This window comes from Acanthochromis polyacanthus, chromosome 2 (assembly GCF_021347895.1).
Source record: "Acanthochromis polyacanthus isolate Apoly-LR-REF ecotype Palm Island chromosome 2, KAUST_Apoly_ChrSc, whole genome shotgun sequence".
NCBI lineage: Eukaryota > Metazoa > Chordata > Actinopteri > Pomacentridae > Acanthochromis > Acanthochromis polyacanthus.
Window position 1 is genome coordinate 17,355,094 of NC_067114.1, and position 24,002 is coordinate 17,379,095.

General features: G+C 39.2%; 1 protein-coding gene and 1 long non-coding RNA gene across 3 annotated transcripts in view; one reads left to right on the forward strand and one right to left on the reverse strand.

Moving 5' to 3' along the window:
* Positions 1 to 24,002, forward strand: part of LOC127531177 (uncharacterized) — a 387,768-nt gene that overhangs the window by 116,340 nt on the left and 247,426 nt on the right. The window lies entirely within an intron of this gene.
* esrrga (estrogen-related receptor gamma a) overlaps positions 1 to 24,002 on the reverse strand; it is a 155,234-nt gene that overhangs the window by 108,678 nt on the left and 22,554 nt on the right. Inside the window, exon 3 of one of the 2 annotated variants that reach the window (XM_051939886.1) lies at positions 7,954 to 8,056. The exons of the other annotated variant lie outside the window; for it this stretch is intronic. The gene's annotated coding sequence lies outside the window, so the exon portion shown is untranslated. The remainder of the gene's footprint in view (positions 1 to 7,953; positions 8,057 to 24,002) is intronic. 2 annotated transcript variants of the gene reach the window in all.

Genomic DNA, 24,002 nt, shown 5'->3' on the forward strand with positions numbered 1-24,002 from the left:
GGGAAAGAAGGCTAAATTACAGATCTAAGGTGATTGAGGAAGGAGAATGAAGAAAAGGATGGAGAGTTTGGCAAGGAGGAAAAGAAGAAAGGAAGATGGGGACTAACAAACCATAAAAGGAGAACAGGGGAAGCATGAAGTATAAATTAAGACTTAACAGAAGCAGTAGTACCTTTTGGCCTTATGTGATCTCTTCGTGTTGTAGCATGTATGCCGAAAATATACAGTCAATAAATTTAACACGTTTTTTGTTTAGCAATGTTTTTGGAAATGTTTTTGCAAAGTGACAAGCATATATTTTAAGAGCATTTAGCTTCAATTTGCATGCACAGAGTATGTCTATGTGTGCATGTTAAAACAATATATATTTTTGTAATGCATCAGCTTTTGAGAGAAAGACCAAAAAACATAAAGGACAAGAGAGAATAATCTAAGTGGAAGTAGCAGTGAAAACTCTTTATCAGGGCTGCTAAAGGACAGATAACACAGGAAACCACACTGTAAATTAAAGATACAATATCTACAATTTATCTATTTTTTTGTGTGTAGTCGCACACACTAATGAGAAACACATACCACACATTGAGAAAAAAATGCAAAAAGCACAAACATATACATTTAAAAATGTACATATGTGAACAGACAAAGGCATACGGTACACACACAGCCATGCACACACACCTGACACACACCTTTGCCTGTCTCATGTGCTCGTTGTGTCGCCTGTGCAGTCAAAGTGTTAAACATTATCTTCAATAAACCATTTAGTGAAGGCCAATATTTAGATGACTTTTAACCATTATCCACTGATCTTGTTTGCACACAAACGGTTCTATGTGTGTATGTAAGAGAAAGAAAGAGCACATGACATAGGTGCATGTACATGTGTGTTATAATATCTTTAATCAAACAGTTAATATCTATAATTGTGATAAACAGAAAGTACCATAGGCTTTTAGTGAGGTGGTCTTATCTACTAGCACGCACACAATCTCACACACACAAACAGGTTTAGACTAATTAAGCACTGATACAGTATATTTGTATCATAGCTGATAATGTCCAAAGTGTGCTTTATGAAATCTATGACCTCTGCTGAGATTTGTAGATAGACAAAAGGAAATGGAACTACACTAGTAGAGCCCAAAGCCTCATCAACTGCTGACCCCTGAGATCCGGTGACCTCTAGTAGACACGATTAATCAAGTCACATTTCATGATACAGTTAAGTAAGCTGTCTAGGTACAGCAGAAATCCAATAGACATGTCAAGCAGGTGTGACCTATTACCACACAAAATTCAGTAAAAGATGCGTTGCTTTGCCAATAGTTAGGTTTGGCATAAGAAAAAGGATTTTAGCCTTCATAGGTAAAATGTGGCCACATGACTGTAATCAGCAGGTAATACTACATATACAGAGTATATTACAGAGCAACACACTACATGCTGCAAAGAAAGCTTTGTGACGTTGAGCTTAGAAACACATTGTGAATTTGTTAAAGTAGCTCAACAACTAAATTCAGTTAAATTAAAACATATTCAGAATTTTGTGCTATACATTAAGTTTTATACAGTATACATTAGATCTTTATGGTGCGAAAGAAATTCCAACAACTCGGAAATGTCATTACAAATTAAACCACTTTAAGCATATAAGGCTACATTTTGATTCTGTGAACTACAGGCTTCAAATATTTAAACCATGAAAGCTTTGATTAAAATCCTCATCCTGGTCAAAATGCAATTAACAACCAACACAATAAAACTGTTTTCATTCACTGCTAGTGGTCAGCAAGCAACTGGCATTGTTATCAGTACTGGCTGCCTGATATGCAACTTTATTTATTTACTTTTTAAGGTCAACACTGTTGTGTTAGTTCGTGTGTGCATGTGTGTGTGTGTTTGTTTGTGTGTTTGTGTGCACATGCACCTGTACCTACCACTGTGCAGGTTTTATCTTTCTCCTAAGCATTTTGCTTGAGGCGTCAGGACCTCAATTAAAGAGAACTGCTTGTAGCAGTCATGAGCTCGACACACATACACATTCATTTGCGTGCACGCACACACTCAGGCACATAAACACACACTAACACATGTGCACGCGCGCACACACACACAGAGTACCTCTAAAGTATGAATATTTCACTATATCTAAGTCCTTTTACCTTGGAATGACCTGATTGTCCCACCATGAGTATGTGTGTGTGACTTCATTTCCATAGAGGTATGTGGAAGTGCATTCAATCTAGTGCTCGAGCAAAGACATGGACACTAATACAGGCACAGAGGACTTGGTCCAATGACACAGAATATTTAGAACATTAATGTCCTTTTTGTTAGTTTTCACATCTTGGTCGCTTAGTGACGTAGTGTTTGTCCTACATTCACCACATTGTAGGTTGAAGTACAACTGAAGACATCGATCACACCACATTTCCCTCTTTACCCATACTTTCTTCAACTATTCATTGTTATCTGAAAGAAAAAGGTAGAGTGTAAGATAAATCACACTCATCAATAGAGAACAAAAATGACTGTCTTCAAATGTGCACCGCATCAGTTAATGATGATCATAATCAAGTACTGTATATTATTGCATGCCACTAGGTTGAATTCCATAGAAGGTATAATGCATTGTTTTATGGAATAATAATAGAATGCACTGTTCTGTTAGTGCAATCAGTGCTGGAGCTGCAAGAATTCACTTAATTTTTTTCAAAAACATCATAATTTAACTTTTGTTCGTCACAATTATCTTCAAAGGGTGCTTGTGTGTCTTTGCATCCTTTTACATTTTCTGTTTTCCAAACAACAGCATTATAAGTTTTACACAGCTGTCACCAGCTTTAATAGCTACAGTGAGGTAGTTTGCACACAAAACACACATGCATGCACACACGTACACACACAAAATGAGAGCAATGGAGGAATTGCTTTTTTCTCACAGTTTGTCTTTTTCTCTTTCTCCATGGTCATTTAAGGCCCACTTACATGTGTCTCCAAAAAATGCAACAGACATTCTGTGTTCATTAATTAACTGCACCAGCCTCTCTCTTAGTTGTCTACCCAGCATCAATTTCTAGGCTTTTAAAGCAAATTCCCATGACCTAGGTGAGTTGTGGCTCACGAAAAAGAGCCAGACAGGCACTGAAGGAACATGCAGGGTAGAAGGGACACCATGTATTAGCTACAATTACTGTGCAGGACAGACTTTCCTCATCTTTTCAAAGAAAGAATGTCCTTCAAAGTGAGAGCATCAAGGCTTTCCCAGCTTTTTTAAACAGGGTGTGTGTTATTTTCAGGTGTTATGAAAACAAATACAGGTAAGGGTGACATTAAGGGTCAGACTAGCGGTACAAAGTAGTAATATTTCTAAAAGTCCTACGCACTTCTCAGATCCACCACACTCTCATGGTCGTTTGAAGGGCATGAGAAAAAAATGGGGTGAATTTTGAAAAAGAAAAATGAAGAAAAGCAGCATTGTCTTGCTAGACCTGGCAGCTCACTCATTGACTATTATGCCTCTGTTCGCTCTTTAATTGTTGCTTCTCTTTCCCCTCATGATCACTATACTGCACTCCCTCAACCCTCTTCTTCCTCTGTTTCTTTACCTTGTGCTTGCCAAACACCTCTCTCTTGTGTTCGCATGAAAACAATTAGACTCATCAACAAGAAACTCTACTATGATAGTTACTGTCCACACACACAAAGCCAGAGGAGAGGAGAGGAGAGGAGAGGAGAGGAGAGGAGAGGAGAGGAGAGGAGAGGAGAGGAGAGGAGAGGAGAGGAGAGATTTATCATTTATTGCTTGTTCTTTTTTATTCATAATAAAAACACACACACGACAGAAATTTAAAAAAAAAATCATGCACACTATGACAAATAGTGTCTTACTGAGTGTCTAACTTAATCCCAGTGCAGCATGATGTTAACCATTTTCAAATTTAGGAAAATTAGCATCATCAATACATAGCACATGTATATGATACATAGTACATTGGCATCAACTTTCCTGTTTTGAGTCTGACCGAGGATCTTTTGCTGCATGTTGTGTTGTCTCATTTCTTGTCACTTCGCTAATATGTGTCTCCAGTAAATGCATAAAACTACCAAAAACTGTTTCAAAAAGTATCCATTACACAAAGACCAGTATTACTAAAATGAACGATTCAGTTAGTAAAAGAATGGATGAATGAATGGATGAGCCAAGAGCCCCCACGCCCCCCTTACCAGAGTAATCAGGCTATTGATCAGCTCAGCTCTCCTCACAGAATTGACCATTTCTTATAGATGGTCAATACTTAGGCCACTTACACCATTTAGAGGTGACTAGGCAGCAAGAGGACTGTTGCTACTAATGAGCATGGAATTGAGTCACATTTCGTGGGAAGAGCATCTTGTGTGTGTCTGTGTGTGTGTGTTTCATCTGTTTCAAGTAGATAGAAAGTGATTATCTATAGATTTTAGTAAATTATTGTTTTGCTATATCATTAATGGTGAAAGAACATAAATATTTATTTTATTGTGATTACTATCCTGGAGAAGTTCTGGTATTTAATCAAATGTGACAGCCAAAAAGACAGGGGGAAATACACAGGTTAGCACACACACACACACACACACCTACACACACACCTACACACACACACACACACACACACACACACACACACACACACACACACACACACACACACACACAGAGTGTGAGTGGTGGGAAGGGAAGGGAAACCCGAGCTGGACCAGGAGTGGGATAACAGGAGTCCAGGAATAGTGGCAATCGATGGATGGATAGATGGGGAGATGGATGGATGGAGGGAGGAGGGAGGTTGGAGGGGAGGTGAAAGAGTTGAGGGAAGAGATGAGTGGTCTCCTGGGTGGAGTGGTGATAGTCTTGCTGTGTGTCTGTGAGACCAAATCCTTTCCAAACTCGAGGGAGAGCAGTAGGAGAACGACAGAGGAAGAACAGAGAGGAAAATAGGCAGGTAGGGGAGCTAGGGGTAGGAGAGCAGAGGAGAGGATACGAGAGGAGAGGAGAGGGGGGGAGATCTTAAGCCAGTTAAGCAGACTTTCCTCGTTCTATGTGTATATTGGTTTACGTATCTTTATTTATAACTTGAAGCCTGACAATTGAAGGCAACTCCACATTCTTACAGGCAACTTCTACCAATGTATTTGTCATCTTTCAGCAATTCCATATCACTGGTCTAAAATATTGTTCAGGATTCCCAGTAGCATTTTAGGGTAGAGGTACCTGGCCATGCCTAAAATATAGAGTGTTTGTACAAATGTTTGAAGAAGTATTACATCTTTATCATACAATTTGTTTGGTTTTAAAGCATCTGAGAAAATAAGCAGTGGTAATAATGCTTTTCAATCATCATTAACGACACTGACAACAGCAACATTTGCCATTGCCAACTACCAATTTCCTTTGAGAAACCTTATTCATACCTAGTATTTGCAGTTAGAGTTGTACTGGTGTAACTGTATCACTAGTGTATTTCCGTTTAAATGTTCCTATTTAACTTTTCGATACTGTCTCAAGACAGTACATTGAAGTAAACCTCATGGTAAAATCATGTTAACTTACATAAAACATTGTCTATAAATTCACAGTTTACAGTAAGGCAAAGGAGATGTGTGAAGAGCAGACATGGTTCCTTTATGAAAATCAGGAATTCTTAAGTAGAAGTAGTTTTTCTCATAAGCAGCTTGCACAAACACACAACCACACAACTACACACACACACACACCTCGAGTATAGCTGTAAAAACAGGTATTGATGGGAAGGCCTAGTCAATGACCATCAGAGGAAAACAGAGACTGCCATTAGCCAACCAGTCAATCGCTAAAGCATTCTGGGTAATTCTAGCACACACATACACCCAGACATGGGGATACACACATCGACAGCAAGAGGACACCCCTCGGGGGCATCTCAACCACATGCACACAAACCTACATTCACACAAAAATTAAGGCAGGATTGCATTCATTTATTCCACCAGTTGTCGGCTGTCACTCACATTGTCATGCTCTGTGTCTTTCATCTTTCTCTTCCTTATCGTCCACCTTTATCTACTTATTTTACCTATTTCTTTATACTGACCCTTTCTTCTCCTCCTCTCTCTACCTCACACTCCTGTCTCTCCCAGGGGTAAAGTGGTGTTGGTGGGTTGTTCCTAGGGGTCCAACTCTCATTAGTGCAGTAGTTTATGTGTGCGTGTGTGTGCGTGCGTGCATGGGTGGTGGGGATGATTGTGCATTAGCCAGCCACCTAATCAATGGGAAAAACCACTGGGCCTGGGCCCCTGCTTACGTTACTATCAGAGCTATTTATAGGCAAACACACATGTCCACACAAACACAGAAATCACAAACAGAAATGTGCTGTCACACAGGGATATAGGGAGTTTGGTTAAGGCCTTTAAATTCAAGTTCAATTTTAACCTCAGCATGGAGAAAAGCCAGCAGAAGTTCTTGATTCTGTGTAACAAAGTGTCCACTAGTAGGCTGCATTCTTATTCCACAGTAGACAGCACCATTCAGCGCAACTGCAAAACAAGCAGTCCAGGGCAAGGAGTTAAAACTGCTACATAAATGCAATTTCCCTAATTTGAAATGTCACACAATACTCTTAAAAAGTGCTTGCATGTTCTTTTTTTTATTTTCATACCTTACATTACAATTAAGTTAGAGCTCCATCTAACTCCACATATTTGCAACAATGTAACTTTTCCTGTTTGACTCATTCCACTGTCTCACATTCCCTCTGCCTCCCTCCCCTCCTCTTATCTGTCTTTCCTAGTGGGAGTGAGTCAGATTAAAGTCAACACTGGTTTTACTTATCATACTGTAGCCAGCACAACCCTCCAGGCAACAGAGTAGGAGCAAACTGCAGTACTATTCAACACAGGGTGCAAAGATGGTACAACTACAACCCCACAAAATAATGTGCACAATGCACACTGGCACATTAGTTGGAACACTTTACTGAGGTATTACGTGGTCAATCGATGGCTTTTGAAATTGAGAGGAATGGAGACATTTGAAAATTTTAGCTTTTCTGCATCGTCTTTTTGCTTTATCTCTCAATTCTTATGAGCATAATTTGCGAATGAAAAATTTGCATTAGCATATGTGAGCAGTGTACAACAAACTACCTTGCAAAATATTTTGTGTTCCAACGACCCTGTATGGAAGTCAATGAGATGGGATACAATTTCTGATTCTCCCTTTTTTTATGCATGTGTATATTTGTGTTTTGTTTTGTTGTGCACAACCTTACGCTCCCACCCCTACCCTCCCTATTCTTTGTGTATTACTCAGAGGTCCCCCTGTCCTCTGATACACAAACACAAACATTCACACACAAACAGTTAGAGCTTAATGAAGCAGAACTCAGCCTGGTGCCCATTAGCCTGATAATTAATAATTTCTCCCTGCCTCCTAACACACTTATCAACTTGCAGAGGAGGTTGTGCGTGCGTGTGCGTGTGCGTGTGTGTGTGTGTGTGTGTGTGTGTGTGTGTGTGTGTGTGTGTGTGTGTGTGTGTGTGTGTGATGGGAATGTGTGTCAGTTTGTGCCTGCCAGTGCTTGTGCACTTTGGCAGATAAGAGGTGTAGTTTGTAATGGTATACGTGTATGTGCACACGCATGCACACATGATAGTATGTATGTCACTGCTGCTATGTGAAAACATCAAACTTCATTTAAAGTATATTGACCATTTAAATGTCAAAAAGCAAGTGAGTGTTTCCTGGAGCTGGTTGAAAGTTAATATTGAAATGCTGTAGGGATCAAAGGTTTTCATACAGTAGTGTTAATGTTTGGTAAAAGCAGCAAAAATAAGACCAACTGAAAGCAGAAAAAATTGGAAAACTGTGGAGTTATTCTGAGAAAGAAGGAAACACACAGACAGGCATGTTCAAGATTGCAAACTATGTACCATTGTGTTATGGACAGGGATCCATCCTCCACTTCATGGTTTCTCCTCTTGTTCTTTATCCTTTTCTTTGACACTTATTCTTACTGCAGTCATCTATATGTTGCTGGATACACAGAGATAGATACAGAGACACAGAATGAGAAGTCAGTCTCAAAAAACAAAAAGGGGAAGAAATAAGAAAAGTGTGAGATGCCAACATCATAGTTTGCTAAAGAAATTAAAGCTTTTCACTCATTCATCTAACTCTATTCCTTCCTTATCTTTTTTCTTTAATTTTTCCATTCCTTCTTGTTTCCTTTTACTGCATTCACTCTACCTCCATCCCCTCCTTCACCTCCCTTCTCTCTATCTCTGTGAATAGAACATCAAAAGCCTCTGAGTTAGATGGGGAATGACAGTATTTGCTATTGGTATGCAGGCAGACATGTCTGCTCCAAAGTGTTAGTCTAAAGGCCTCGGCTAAGTGTTTGTCAAGACTTAAAGCCATTGTTCTCGTCTCCTCTCCTCTCAGATCTCAGACCTCTCCCTTTTTCTTTCTCTTTCTCCCTCTCTCACTCCATTGTTGTACTTTGATGGAGCATTTTACTTCTGTGTGTGTATGTGTGGATATGAGGAGACCAGTGTGAGACAATGTGTGTATGTATGTGAAGGGGTGTGCTGAGAGGCTGTCTTCAGTAATACTTTGGGTATCTTTATATATGTGGGCATTTGAACAATAAGCAAAATCCATCCACTTGTTGCTAGTGGTGAAGATGAAACGCTCCCAACACAAATAAAGTGAAACTCTTTCTATGTCAAGGCAATAGCATGTTTTACCAAGGCTTCAGTGATATTCTCTCAATAAGCTGACCTCTAGGAAATGCAAAAAATGAAGAAACTGGTACATACAATATATCATAAGACATGACTTACAGCTTCTTGAGCATGTGTGCTGGGTACTGTATATAATGTTACAGGACACATACCCAGACTATCCATTCATTCCATCACAGTTTCTTTTGATAGAGTATTCATGTTACCCATGTAGGTACAATATGATTCTAAAGTAGCATGCACACCTTTCTCTGATATCTAGCCCTATGTTTGACAGAACTGAACAGAACCATCAAACAACACAGAAGAACAACTAGAAAAGCTGTTCTCACAAAAACACAAAGTACTGTGTAAGTATTTTGTTTTTTATGAATATAGAAACAGTCCAACTACGGCAAATGTCAAGTACATTTGTAATCACGAGTAGCACTCCTCTAATAAAGACACAGATCACTTTAAAAAAAAAAAGCATAAACCGCAATTAAACTTTTTAAGAAGGCAGAGAAGTCAAAATAGCGCTCTTAAATCTAAATAAAGCCCAAACATTGTTATTTTGTTGCTTTCAAGGCAACAGATGTAAATTAGCTGCTATCTAACTTCGATGTGATTACTTTAAAGTGTGCACTGCACCTACAAAATTAAATAATAAAATGAAATTAAATGCTAAAAGATTAATCACAGCGACTGTAAATATTTATTAGATATAGATAATGTGGCTAAAAGATCATATAATATGATGACTGGAAGTGGTGAACCAAAGGTCCAATTCGCAACTCTGATTTTATCCTGAAAGTTTAAACCTAAAGATGTTGATCTTGTTCACCAAGCTGTCTTCTGTTTACAGTACAAGCACACTGCCAGGTCACTATTGTGAAAATCCTTGACGCCATTCAACTGCCTCTTCAATAAATCCTTCACCTACTGCAGGTTCTAATTGAAGCGGCTGTCCAGGTCACAGCAGACCTCCCAGAGAGAAGAAGGGCTACCGACACAAGCTGCAGTCCAAGCCAGTGGTGTTGGAGTCTGTCTGCGTGATCTGAACCTCACTGGAAAGGCAGCTGACTAACAACAACAAACACCCCTACAGCCCCCCGGCCAGCCTGCAGGTAGGGGAGCATGAGACTGGCAGGGCTGGGGCAAGCTGGTTATTAGCAACTGTTCTGAGAAAAAAAAAAAAAGACTATTATATAGAATCCATCTGTGATCCCCGTTAGCAATCACAGAATTAATTGAGCAATTTGTTTTGCAGATCCAATTTTGTTTATGATGGTGACACTAAGGGAATAAGTTACAGATTTCATTATGATTCAGTATATCAAATGTTATTTTTGTAATTTTAAGAGCTTCTCTTCAATGATCATACATTATGAATAAAATGAAATAAAACTAGAGACTGAAGACATTTCCAATAAAGTAGGATGCATTTGCTGGATTTTTGAAGTAACTTCAATGCAAAAGTCCACTCTTCTAGAATCACCTGCTAGGTATCCATCCCTCTGTTCCTTTCTGGCTGTGCACCTAAAGAAGAAACAGTACTATCCCACATGCTTTTCGAATGCACAACAAAATAAGAAGCTTCACAACAATGAAAATCCATGCATTTTTAGTGTGTAATTAGCAAAGCCAAAGTGCAACGAACATGCTACAGGAAAGTCAAAATAAATGTGCACCTAAATGGCGGAGTGCAATACAGATCAACTTTTGGATTTTCAATCAATGCCATTGTATCGTTGATCAATAAACTGATACATTCATCCAGAGTCATGTACTTTTACGTCCCTAGTAGCTACCAAAGTCCATTTTATACTTCCATTTTCTATGCAGAGGTTGGAAATGTTGTGCATCTATCTTCTGGTGGCCCGCAGATCCAATGCTATAAAGCAGTAAGGCTCAGTTAACATCTGCCATTCACCCTCCACCAGAATGAATGGCTTCTGGTATCTGTTATTCTGACATAACGTGAAGCTGCACATGTAGAGGAAGAATAATTTAAGGCTCAGAATCACTGTGTTGCTCCTGACAGAAAGTCAGGTTTGCTGGATCATTGTTTGGTCAAAGAATATGCTGTTTATGAATGACAAGATAAATGCTGTAAAACAAAGCAGGTTAACAATATGAATTGCTCTCCTAACCATATACACTGGAACCGCCATTTGCTTTTAAAAAATGAATTAAATATTTTGTTGCAATTAATAAAATTTCTTCTTTTGATAGTGCCACTCATTTTTTCTCTTCTACTTTCCATCTTTCCCTCCTCATCCTCTCTTGACACTCACTGTCAACCTCCTCCTTGTTTCAATCTTTGCCATCTTCCCTTGCATGCTTACCTCCCTGTGTCACTGCTAAACTTGGCGCATGTGTGTTCTTCTGTCTGTGTGCAGACACTACATTCCTAACAGGGTTATACTCAAGGCCAGGAAAACAAAAAGCAGCTCTTTCTTTGATGTCCAAAGCAACATTCTATAGGGTGGAACTGTTAATCACTGATAACCCTGCAGCATCTCATCTCTCGCTCTCTCTCCATGTGTCTCACCCCCACTCCTCCATTGTTGCCCTCCTCCCTCTCTGTCGCTTCACCTCATACCTCTCTCCCTTTCTTATTGTCTCACTGGTATTTTGTCTTCTCACCGTTTTTCCCCCTCTTCCTTTTCATCAAGTCAGTTTTCACAAGAGAGTTAGTGTCTTGTAGTGGTGTTTGGCTGATCAACATTAGTGTGTGTCTGTGTGTGTGTCTGTGTGTGTGTGCACACACATGCGTGTTGTGTGGGTAGGTATTGTCAATGGTGTGGCAGTGAGCCGAGTGGTGCCAGTAAAGCAGATTATGAGTTGATTTTGGCGAAGGAGGCTGGTAATTCTTTTAAATCAACAAAGCCGTTCCATTAGCCCCCCGCTGGTGTCCTGAAAAACAGACACTGCAATACTCCCAAAACACACAACTAAACATACAATTTCAGACACAGCACCATCTGAAACCACATCAATATGCACATTAACACACTGGCTCTTAAACTCGGCCATATTTCAAAACAGATTCAGTCAGCTACATGAATCTCCTATATTTGCACAAGGATGACTAAAAATGTACAGTTGGCATCCAACCATACCCACACATGGACATGCAAAACAGAAAGATATTTACAAAAAGCAGCACACTGATACAGCCATGTACATCAATACAGCCATGTACAGGTTCAAAGTTGTGTTTGGTACATTAACAAAAAAAGTAAACTCCCTTTGGTTGCTTTACGATGTAAGCGTCCTACTCATACCTCACTGAAAAGCTTTTCATAAAAGAGCAGAAGATATCATCATGTGCATCATCTGTGACTTTTTATGCCTCTGGTAGGGATGAAAAGCAATCAGTAAACTGGAAATTAGGCTGCTACCTTAAAGCACAAACAAGAACATAAGAATAAAACTAAACTTTATGTGCTTGCATAAGATAACAAGCTTTCACCATTTGTCTTCCATTAAAACGTGCAGAACTGCCCTAAACAGAAAAGAATTTTCAAAACTGCAATTTCTATGTTTTTTAGGAAGCTAATCATAGTCGCCAGCAATCAAAAACCATGTTTGTGTGTTGAGTCTCTTTAGGATCAGCACTAATAGCAGCCCTCTCAGAGAAAAAGACACAATTGCCTCAGTGCAGATGGACAGAAGCCTGAGCGCAATGGGACAAAAGGAGTAGAGAGACTAACTGTCAGACAGACAGACTAACAGGCGGAGTGGCAGCAAGACAAGCAGACAGTAGATTTGGGCTCTATGACCTGCTGCTATGGGATACACAGAGAGAAACACACAAACACACACATACCAGTTGGAATATCCAGACCTGCCACTGAACAGGATTACCTCTGTCATGGGAAGACTGGTATCCCCTCATCAGTACACACACACACACACACACACACACACACACACACACACACACACACACACACACACACACACACACACACACACACACACACACACACATACACACACCATAATGGTTCACTGGGCAAGCTGATAAGAATGTGAGTGAATGTGTATGTGCGTGTGTGCGTGTGTGTGAGAAGTCTCTGATGGCAAGGATTAGGGACTCTTGACTCAAAGAACTAACCAGCAAAAAACATGCTCACGCAAACACACACACACACGGTACCAAGTGCTGCTTTGGATTTCACTTTACTGCTTGCTACAGCATATATTTGGCTATACAAAATGTTATGTACAATAAAATCCAGTTGATTTGTTGAGTGTGACACACAGGCAGGTTGCACATTGAGAATAAAAATATGTACACCAAAAACGTTATGCTCTTGTAATACTAATTGAACGACATTATTTATTGTTTCAGTTACTATGCCAGTTAGCCGTATAACTGTGTGCGTGTTACACTAGATTTGGATAGATAAATAGAATTGGAAGATAGTCTCTTTTTATTGTGCTATTTTAATACTTTTTTCTTATTTTCCAGGGGGATAAATGAAAATGAAAAGCCAAAAATCATGCAACTGTGCAGTATGAATAAACCCTTCAAACTAATTTGGGGAAACGTGAACAAACTAAAAGTCTTGTCGGGCAAACAAACATAGAAGGGCTGATGGTATATAGTATATGTCTCAATATTTACGTCTTATCGAGAAACAAAGAAGTCATCCAATAAACAAAAACAGCTGGAAGCTTTGGGAGAAATAAGGCATGTGTTAATGTCTTAAAGGTCATTGGTTGTTTGCCCTAGCATTATGCAGGTGTACCGATTGAAGTGGCCAGAGAATGTGCAGACTTAACTGCTAACTGTCCCCGGACTAATTTAAAAAGCATAACAAGAAACATGAATGACACTCTCTGTTCCCTCAGACCTCTCGCTCTAGAAATATTACTTCATGAAATAAACCTGTCTTAGAGACAAACAGGAAGCCACAATACCACAAATCTATATTAAGGTGAAGGCTAACTTATTCACAGGGATCATAGAATGTGAACGGGATGTAACCGCATTCTAGCGAACAAACCTCGGCAGACTCAGAAAACGAGAATGAGCAAAATGCAATTGTAGGAAATAAATAAATGGGAATAGCATGTCAGAATGAGAGAGAGAAGACAAGATGAATGCAGGAGAAAGAGAGAAAGAGCACTTAACCCCTGGTTAGTGGGGTCACATCCCTATGGTAGTGGGGGAACAAGGTCCCTGCACAAACACACACACAAACACTGCCACATGCCCAGAAACACAGACACACAGTGTAGAGGCATGTGCATGTACACACAATCATTTTCACACACACTGTCTAAATGCAGCCACTTTTCTATGGTTTCAATTCTTGAGGGGGACATCTGGACCCGAGAAGATCTCTCATCCAAGAAACCTCTCAGACTTCCTCTCATACACACACACAGAGAGAGAGAGAGAGAGAGAGAGAGAGAGAGAGAGAGAGAGAGAGAGAGAGAGAGAGAGAGAGAGAGAGAGAGAGAGAGAGCATGCACACATACTAAATACAAATTTCTAACACTTCTACCAATTCCCCAAACTCCTGGCTACAGTTGGGTATCATTCTGATTTTAACAATTCCAATTCCAGTTCTGCTTATCAATTCCAGTTCTTAATGATTCTCATTTCTGATTCTTTTAATGGGCTTGGTCAAAACAAAATTCTTGTTTCGCAGAAAAAAATTAATTGAAAATATTACATCCGTAGACAAGCCATAACATATTCAGTCATATTCTTCCTCAAAGCTGTTTTTGTACTGTTTATGTAACCTGTAAATTAAAATTGTACAGTTTCATTTGGTTGCTGCTGATAAATGACCAGTTTTAATAATAATCTTTTATTTACTGTAGTTTGACACTAAAAGCTGCCAAAATGACAACAGTCTAAAACCAAATAACTTGCCGTTTAGGCTGCTGCTGCCCATGTAAGTGTTGACAAGAGAGAAGTAGGAATGTTTGTGCACGGTGCCTGGTGCACTTGCATAATTTCAACTAAATCAATTACCATATATGCAAAACTTAAACCCTGGTTTGGGCTAGCAGGTACAAAAATTCCCGAATTTAAAAATGGTTCTTGTTGAGACAAATCAGGAAGATATAATTTATTATCTTTGTTTACCTGAAGTCTGTGCATCAACTTTAGAGAAGGGATACGGTCTTTTCACCACATAAGCTGTGACTTTTCTGTGGCACTCTCGAACTTTTCTACTGACACGAGGGAGTTCGGCGTGGCAATGAAAAAGCTTGTTTGTGTGCTTTCTGTTTAAATGTGCGTGATTTTTTGTGATTTAAGTAAGATGTTGCTATAACACTGCTTTTTATGATATCCTGCTTTGTTACATTATGAATTAAGACAGAATATTTTTTGGTTCATCCGTGTTTGTCCACATCAACGGTGAACTTGGTCGACTGACTTGGCGTGACTCACACTTGGCACGCTTCACTCCACTAAACTGTAATGTCTACATGTTGAAGCATTACAAGTCAGTATGAAATCATGTGGTGATGTCACCACCTAATCCTCAACTAAACTTGTTGACAACTGATTTAGTAATTGATTTCAGTTAGCCAGGTCAATGATTAATTGCATTCCTATTTCATAGCTTTGTGTGTGTGTGTAGTGTAGGTACACGAAGAGAGAGAAAGAAGGAAAGACAGACAGAAGAAACACAAACACAGTGACAGAGGGAGAAAAAAAAACAAAAAAATTAACCAGACGGAAAGAAAAAGAAAAACAGACAGATACATAGAGAGCAAAAAGAGGAGCAAGTGAGTGCAACTCAGAGAGAGAGCATCAATTATTTAGTGAAGGTAACGTGAAGCTTCCTTGGATCAGGCAAACTCCTGGCTCTTCCCCAGAGAAAAGAGAGAATGAATTAGGGTGAATTTATTAGAGACTGTGTATGTGTGTGTGTCTGTGTGTGTGTCTGTGTGTGTGTGTGTCAATACAGTCCAAGCATCCACCTTGGTTCATGTTGTTGTGTGGGTGCATAGCCAAAGAAACACCACGCACACACATGCACACACTCATCCTGAGAATCCCAAGCCTGTTTCCAGGTTCATTAATAAAACAGCAGCTCTTTATATGTGCTCTTCCCCTCGCTGTCTTGCCTTTCATCCTCTGTTTGTTCACACACACAGTGGGATTTTACTGTGTGTGTGCGTTTGTGTGTGAGTGTGTGTGTAAACTCCAACTGGGATTTGGGGATGGCCCGGCTGTTTGTTCATCAGTCAGACAATAGTCGACCCCACTGTGGTACATATAAAAATCTGATCTCTCTTTCATCATGGGTAAAAGGGAACACCACTCAATTCAAGCTTTTCTGGGCTTTTGTAGGTAAATTCTTTCTGTTGATTCAGATCTCTGACTCACTACATCAGCTGTATTGTAGTCATCTGCAAAGTTGTATTTTAAGGATTATTTTAAGGCAATACGATAAATGAATGTGTGGTGGTTTGTCACACAATCAACGGTTTAAAAAAATGCCCCAGGCTGTTACAAATGCAGTAGAAATATAATTTTTGAAATCCATGAGTATAGCTTTAAGCAATTTCACTTTTGACTCAGCAGTCAAGAATTACTCCAAGATGCAGTTCTGTCTTTGTTATGTTGAAAAAGTTTGTTTCTACAACACAGTTTCATGTGGGATGATAAAAGGAATTTTTACTGAAGGTTCACTTTTCATTGCTAAAAACTAATGTCTGATCAACCATTAAAAAAAGGAAAAGGCATATTTTGTCAAACATGGTTTTATAAATACTTACCACTTTAAATTTACAAAAATTCACAACTGTGCTGTTTAATCTGGTTTTCAATTTTTGCATTAAAACACTCTAACACCATGGGGCTTCTGCTTGGCTCATTAGACAGCCAATTCAAGTGTTTGTAGTGACAAGAAAACAAGCATTTGGGGAACCTGCACTTGTACAGTGGATGATCATCTCTTACACACGCCTGGTTGGCTATGCTACAGGCACACACACACATCTACACACAACAACACGAACGCCCTCTCCTACCTCATTTCCACCTGTATTACTCCTTCTGTGCCTCCCTCTTTCTCTCTCTGCCTCTCCCGCAGACACACACACACATACAATGTAAACGTTTTAACAGCTCTGGACCAGAGAGGGATCATTCTGGTTTACTGAGATGGAAAATATGAGTCAAGCAACACTTTCTTCGGTTTTCTCCCCGTCTCCCTTTCTGTCTCACTGTCAGGATGTCATCCTTTCTGTCTCACCTTTCCTCTTTTACTCTGACACAACTTTACTCTTGCATCATACCTCTCCTGTTACACCATCTAGATGTAGTGCTCCCCGTCAACCCCTTTTTGTCCCCCTAATAATCCCCATCATACAGAATGCCCATGAATTCTGCATTTTTGTCAGTTTATTGTGTGATTTGTCAGCCTTCAGGAGATTAGATAATGCTCCACAAATGCAGTGGCCTGCCTATCATAATATACTAATACTAAATCACCCAGGAGTCATCCGTTTGGACTTCTAATCATATTGTATAAGGTGAGCAGCTTCAACATATCTTTGGGAAGCAGACATATCCAGTGTGCATCAGGACTAAGACGATTTACCATTTGAACATAGCAAAGATTTCAAAAAAATATATATAGAAAGAAAAAATCCACACAAAATAATGAAATGAAATAACAGAAGAATTAAAACACTGCAGTGTATAACTACAACAAGCCATGCCTAGGGCTGTGCCATAGCATACACCTATGATGACAGAGTTGTGTTAGCTTCCACGTGGGCATCTCCAATCAGAACAAGCACAGCACAAGACAGAGCTTGCACTTTTTTAAGAGTCTGAGAAAGAGTTAATTCCAAATAACAAGCTTCTTCTGGAATTTGGAAATAGTTCGGCTACAGCAGATCAGATGTGCTCAAACCATGCATGGCATCTAAATGAGGAGAAACAGATGTACATAACAATGAAGAGTGCAGTTAACACAGTGGTGAAAGCTCCCTGAACAAGTGGACAAGTTTGTCATGCTGTAGCCACTGCACACACATTGCTATTGGTAAAAACATTCTCCATCTCTTTCTTAGTCTTGGATCTTTGCAGTCGTCTATGACTGCAAAAGCACTCCGCTGATATTTTAAAATATAAATCTGATGGCACCTTGTCACTGAAGTGAGGTGGTTGAGGCACAGCAAATGAATGAAAGGACCTAAATTCTACAAACCTCAGAAGTAGGACAAGCTATTTCTGGTTCTCCTGGTTCTGGAGGTAAAAGTCACATTCATGTTCACCATAGACAATACAACATTACAACTGGAACACACTGCTGGAGAACTTCTAGGGCTGGAATGGACCTAAAAACAACAATTGTTTTAGAAAAATACTGGTTCTTGGAGAATAATACTTATAATCCTGCAGACAAAATACTTTTCAGAGATGTGAGGATTTGAGGATTTGCCTGTAGTCAGTAGTGCAGTTCCCAAGATGACAAGCAATATAATGTCCATGCTGTGCAAGCCTATATTACCTAATGGAAGACATAATTTGTTGTAATACTTTAAATGTAAGGTCTGTTTTGTAGTTTCGTTTTGTATTTGTATTTTTACAGTAACTTTTAGGGTGGTATAACAGCCACATTAATGCCAAGTGACAAGGTGGTCATTCATCTCAGTGGTTTTACTGTGGTGGCTAAGCAATGTATTTATGGAGTATAAATAAATGTGGTGAAATCCCTAATGTGAGAAGACTACTCATCCACAAATCATAACACACACTGACCAATCAGTCATTGCAGGATGTGGGCTGTTAGCTGTGTGGATGATGTGCCTGTCTTATGCAGTTGGTCCCTCGTATCTAATACTGGAGCTGATTTCACAATAAGCATTATTTAGACAGACTGATCACATATTTAAAATGTAAATGGCTATTTGCTCATCTGCAAAAGCATCTAAAGTGACATAACAGCAGTCCTAAGAGGAAGATTTTACATTTAGTTTAGCTTCCTTTTCTCATATATTTTCCAAATCTGTGCATTTTCAAAGTTGTTGCAAGATTTTGGATCATGGTTCCCTTAAAGCCGGTGTCTTCTTACTTGTATGCACTTTCTCTCCGAGGAACACTGTAATTGCATCACATTTTGTCCACAAAATTAACAACAAACCATTTTGAATATGCAACTGCCCTGACCGGTTTCTTATGCTAAAAGTGTCCAAGCCTCATTAGTATTGTCGGCTTTAGAGCGATCCCCCACGCCAAAGTGACAAAAGATGATTTCTCAGTAACGACATGAAAATAATTACAAGTGGTGACCATAAATCAATAGTGAATGAATGTAATCTATGCAAAGAAATATTATCAACAAGATATCATTTATACATACTGAATCAGGAAATCAACATTTCCTCCCATTTCCCAACCCTTAACTCTCTCTAGGATTATGCTATGTAGGTGATTATATTTATTAATTAAATTAAAAACCACTATATTGTAACTGTTTTTTAAACAGGGACTATCCTAAGAGTTATTCATTTCCCAGTAATCTTCTCTTTACATATCTATTGACCGACTATTGCTGTCTATGCACTTCTGATTTCTCCCTTTATTTATACATTAAACAAATCATACATCAGCTCCTTCATGTCAGAGAATGTTTCTCCAAAAATGCAAGACTGCAGCTCTTATGTGCTCATGTTCAACTAAATTAGATGGATTTAATCACTGTTCAATCATTTAATCTGGTCATGAAGTAGAAAAATGAATATCTGATTATTTTTCAGTGGCGGAAACACAGACAGTTATGTTAATACGATCTGTTAGTTGTGTATGTTTTGATTTCTCCTTTCACTCAGGGCCCATCTCTCTTCGCTGTTTTGACTGAGAACTTCCCTCTTTCCTTCTCTGTCTCAACATCAGTTCCTCCATCTCTACAAACCAAATTTATTTTCGTCTACCTGTTCATTCCCTCTATCCACCTCTACCTTTGGTGTGTGTGTATACCTGTATTTGGAGCATCAGCTGAATACCAAATACAAAACTGTATGTAATGTATGTAAGCCTCATGTATGCTTGTGTGTCTGTATGTGCGCTTTTGTGTTCGTGTGAATTAGTGATTGTCTTAAATCTGTGAATACATATGGCTGACTCAGTGGTTCTGTCTCCAACACAGCAGCTGCATCTTATCTGCAACGCTGTGACGTGTGTGTGTGTGTATGTGTGTGCGCATGATATCTGGAATAGGAATCTTAACAGTTTTCCACATTAGAGAAGGGGAAACGTCAGAATGCTATTGTAAGAGATCCACTTCCTGTCCGATAAGCAAAAATCTCTCTCTCTTCCTCTCGATCTATCTTATACACACACACACCACACACACACACACACACACACACACACACACACACACACGTGCGCGCGCACACACAAACACAGAAATCCTGACAAGCAAAATTTGCTTTCCATTTCTTTCCCTTCTCCCTCTTTCTATCTTTTTGCCTTCACTCTCCATCACTCCGTGTTTCTCTCTCTTTCTCTAATAAGCACAGGTTTACTGCTGAGGGCAGACAGGGCAGTGCAGATGAAAGAGGAGAGACGACAAGCACTCAGAGAGACAGACGCAAGAAAGAGAGCAGTGAGCGTATGAGTGAGAGCACAAAAGCAAGATTGCAAAAGAGAGAGGTAAGATTTGTCCCTGGGATGCTCATAATTGTGACTCAAAGCTAAAAAGAACAGTTGTAGAAATCAAACTAGATTATGGTTTGCTAAACTACGCTTTGGAAATAAAATGATGGCAATATGTGTCTCCGATAGACACTTTTTCAATAGCGATAAGGAAATAATTCATGTTTGATAGTTTCACTTTAGTGCATTACATGCCAATGCCATGTGAGAACCATAACAAAAACACAAAAAGTTTTGTGACATGAACAAATCAAAAGTGTGCTCCCTCTCTGGCTCAGAATAGCCGATCATATCCCTTGACAGTAAAACCTCTTTGCCCTCCGTTGCAGGTATCCAGAGGTGCACTTGTCTGCTATATTGCCTAGTGCTCAGTATGTTTACCTGTTTCAACCAGTAGTTGAAGTGGGATATGTGTGTGATTATGATTGCTCTAAAAACTTTACAGACACTAGGAAGACCATTTCAGAGCTTGATTAACAGATCCAGTGGCTCTTTATAAGCAGCAAAGGCAAACAAGACCATCAAAAAGAAGAGTTTCTCCAACTAATACTTCTAAATATGCATCAGAGGATATGTCACCAACAGCAAGCCAACAGTTCTTAGCAAAATTTTAGATAAATCATCCAATTATGAGACAGTTTATAATTTAAAAAGAGAACAAAAAGGCACTGTAGTTAAGGAAAGAACAACAAATGACGACATATTTCCATACACGCCCTGAGAAGTCACTGGATTGTTAAATGAGTATAAGAAAATGTGAACCGTGCAACTGCTTCCCAAGTCACCAGATCTCAGTCCAACTGAAAACCGACATGAGATGTTGGAGCAACATGTTAGACAGAGCTTTCATCTGTCATCTCCATCGCACAAAATGAGAAGAAATCCACATTATACCCACAGAATAGTGTCAAGAAAAGCAGCTATGATACAATTATAAAGACAATAATTAAAGAGAAATAAATCTAAATCAATCACAATACAGACTATTGGGTGTCAAAGAATCAATTTCAAAGTACAAAAATCCACTAAACTGTAACTGCAATGAATGTTACTGCAGTATGTAGCTTTATTTAGCCCAATATTCAAATCTGCAAGTTACATGACACAACTGTCTTCTGCTTGTGTGTCTTCTTTCCTCACTGCCTCCTCTTTTTCCTTGTATTCTTTCCTTGTCTTATCTTATCTAATCTGATCACTCTTTCCTTTGTCACACTCCCTTTCTTTCAACTCAGATCTGCCTTTTTTGCTTTTTTTCTTCTCCTCCAACTTATATTCATAATCATCACCTTCTCTCCTAAATTTCACTTTAAACATTATTTTTATCATCTTACTTTTTTCTGTCTCTCCCAATTAACCTGTGTTGACCTTTAGTGTTAATCACCATGGTAGGTGTGTGAGTTATGTCTTCCCCCGTGGGTCTGTGGACTATTGATATGTCTGTACTCCAAACCTGATGCCAACGCACACCTTCTTTCATATCTCTTGGGAAAAACCCAGAACCTCTAATTTAATGCTGTTAAAATGACAAAACTAGTCACTGAAACCCCAGTATGTTACAATGAGTAAGCAAAATATACTTTTGGGATCCAAAAAGTATGATCTTCATTATGTTATTGAGCATCATTCTGACAGAAGGTACAAACAATCAGCCTAACTTGACCACTGATTTCAGAATATTTATGACACACTCCAGGGCTCCAGACTAAGTTTTTCAATGGTAGCACCAGTTTGACCAACTTTCTCATTTGGTTGCACCTCCCACTTTGTCACAGGCAAAACACAGCACTTTCTGAACTTTTTCTTATCGACTGACAATGTTCCCCGGACACCCCACATTGCAGACTGCTGTAGCTGCTGCTTGGTGACTGTGGTGCTCAGACAGGTGTGTGACCAAAAATTATTTTAAAGAGAGTCAAACTAGGGCGTGGTAATGTCAGATTTGTCCCAGATGAAACCGAGTGATTTTTTTCTACATGGGGTCTTCTCTATGAGCAGCGCATGCAGGTGTACTCCTCAATTCACAAGAAGACCACATTTTAAAGCGTAAATACTGCAGTACACCAAAGTTATTAAACTACTACTGTCCACCATTGTGGTTAACACTTTAGTTGGCTGTGCCGTCTAGAGTGACACCACTGCATCCAAATGATCATCATGCATTTACACAACGTGATAACTTTAAAATTGAACCCACACACAGTCTGGAGCCCTGTATCCTGTTACGGTTGAACTAGAGGAATCCCTAAGACTGTCTCCGATAGGTACACACATGCATATGTCTTTATATTATGTATCATATCAAAAGCCTATCACAGCACTAAGACTTTAAGAACATCATAGTTTTATGCTCTGTACCAGAAAATCTGCAGCCATTGTATGTTTATTTAAGTGTACTGTGTGGTGTGTGTGGTATGTGTGTGTGTGTGTGTAGGGATGGGGGGTTGCATGTATTTGCCTGTGGGTCACAGTAGGCCCATCTGTTGTAAACCAAACCAAATCAAACACACAGCTAGAAAAACTCTCCCACAAACCTGACTTCGCTATACCTCTTTTCTCTCACATTTATATACACACAATACATAGAGTGCAATGTATAAATTATGTGTGTGTGTGCTTTTCATAAGCTTTCCAATTTCCTTTGCGGCGTCTTTCTCGTTACTTCAATGTAACTGTGCCTATTCCTATTAAAGACAAGTCAGCAACAATCAGGTAGCTGATGTGATGCCTTGTAAAATAGTGTGGAACATGTCCTAAAACAAAAACTACAGGTAACAGTATTATTAAGCTTCCTACCTGCTCAGCTTTACAAACAATTCAGCATAACAAACAGTTACATCAACATCAAAACGTGCATCAAGTGCATGGCTTACACAGCTCTCTAATACGCCCACTGCACAACATACATAGTATTCCTAATAGTGAACGCACAGGTAAAGTAGAGGACAAAAAAGTTGCAGCAAGAAACCTTCACAGAGTATAATTACTAACTAAAGCCCAGGCAGGCCCTGTCCATGGTGCTGAGTGTCTGAGCAGCCTGCAGTGGCAAAACTCCAGCAGCTGTGTCTACAATACACACACACACACAAAAAAAAAAAAAATATATATATATATATATATATATATATATATATATATAAATACAACACACGAAACAACTGCATTCAGGGAAGAGATATTATGACCTTTAAGTATATATGTCTGGAACTTGCTAAATTGTGTTGCTGCCTACACTGAGCAGGATGATTTTATAAAAGATTTTCCTCGTTATATCAGTAAGCTAATAAGTAAGGTGCGTTTCAGTAATACAGCTGCAATACAACTACGCAGTATATTTATAGCATAGCCAATATGGGCCATTGTGCCATGACTTGTAAAAATTATAAGTAGTTAATAAAGAAATTACTTCAAACTACACAACAAAGTATTTTAAAGTAAAAGTACAACTAGCAAAAAATGTGCAAAGATAAGCAGCATAAGGGACTCTGACTTACCAATGCTAATTCCTTCAGGGCTGGAAAAAGAACAATAACGGCGGCACGTTTCTCCATTTGAAGTTCAATTCGTCCTTAAACAAACTGCGGCCCAGTGGACAACCTCCTCT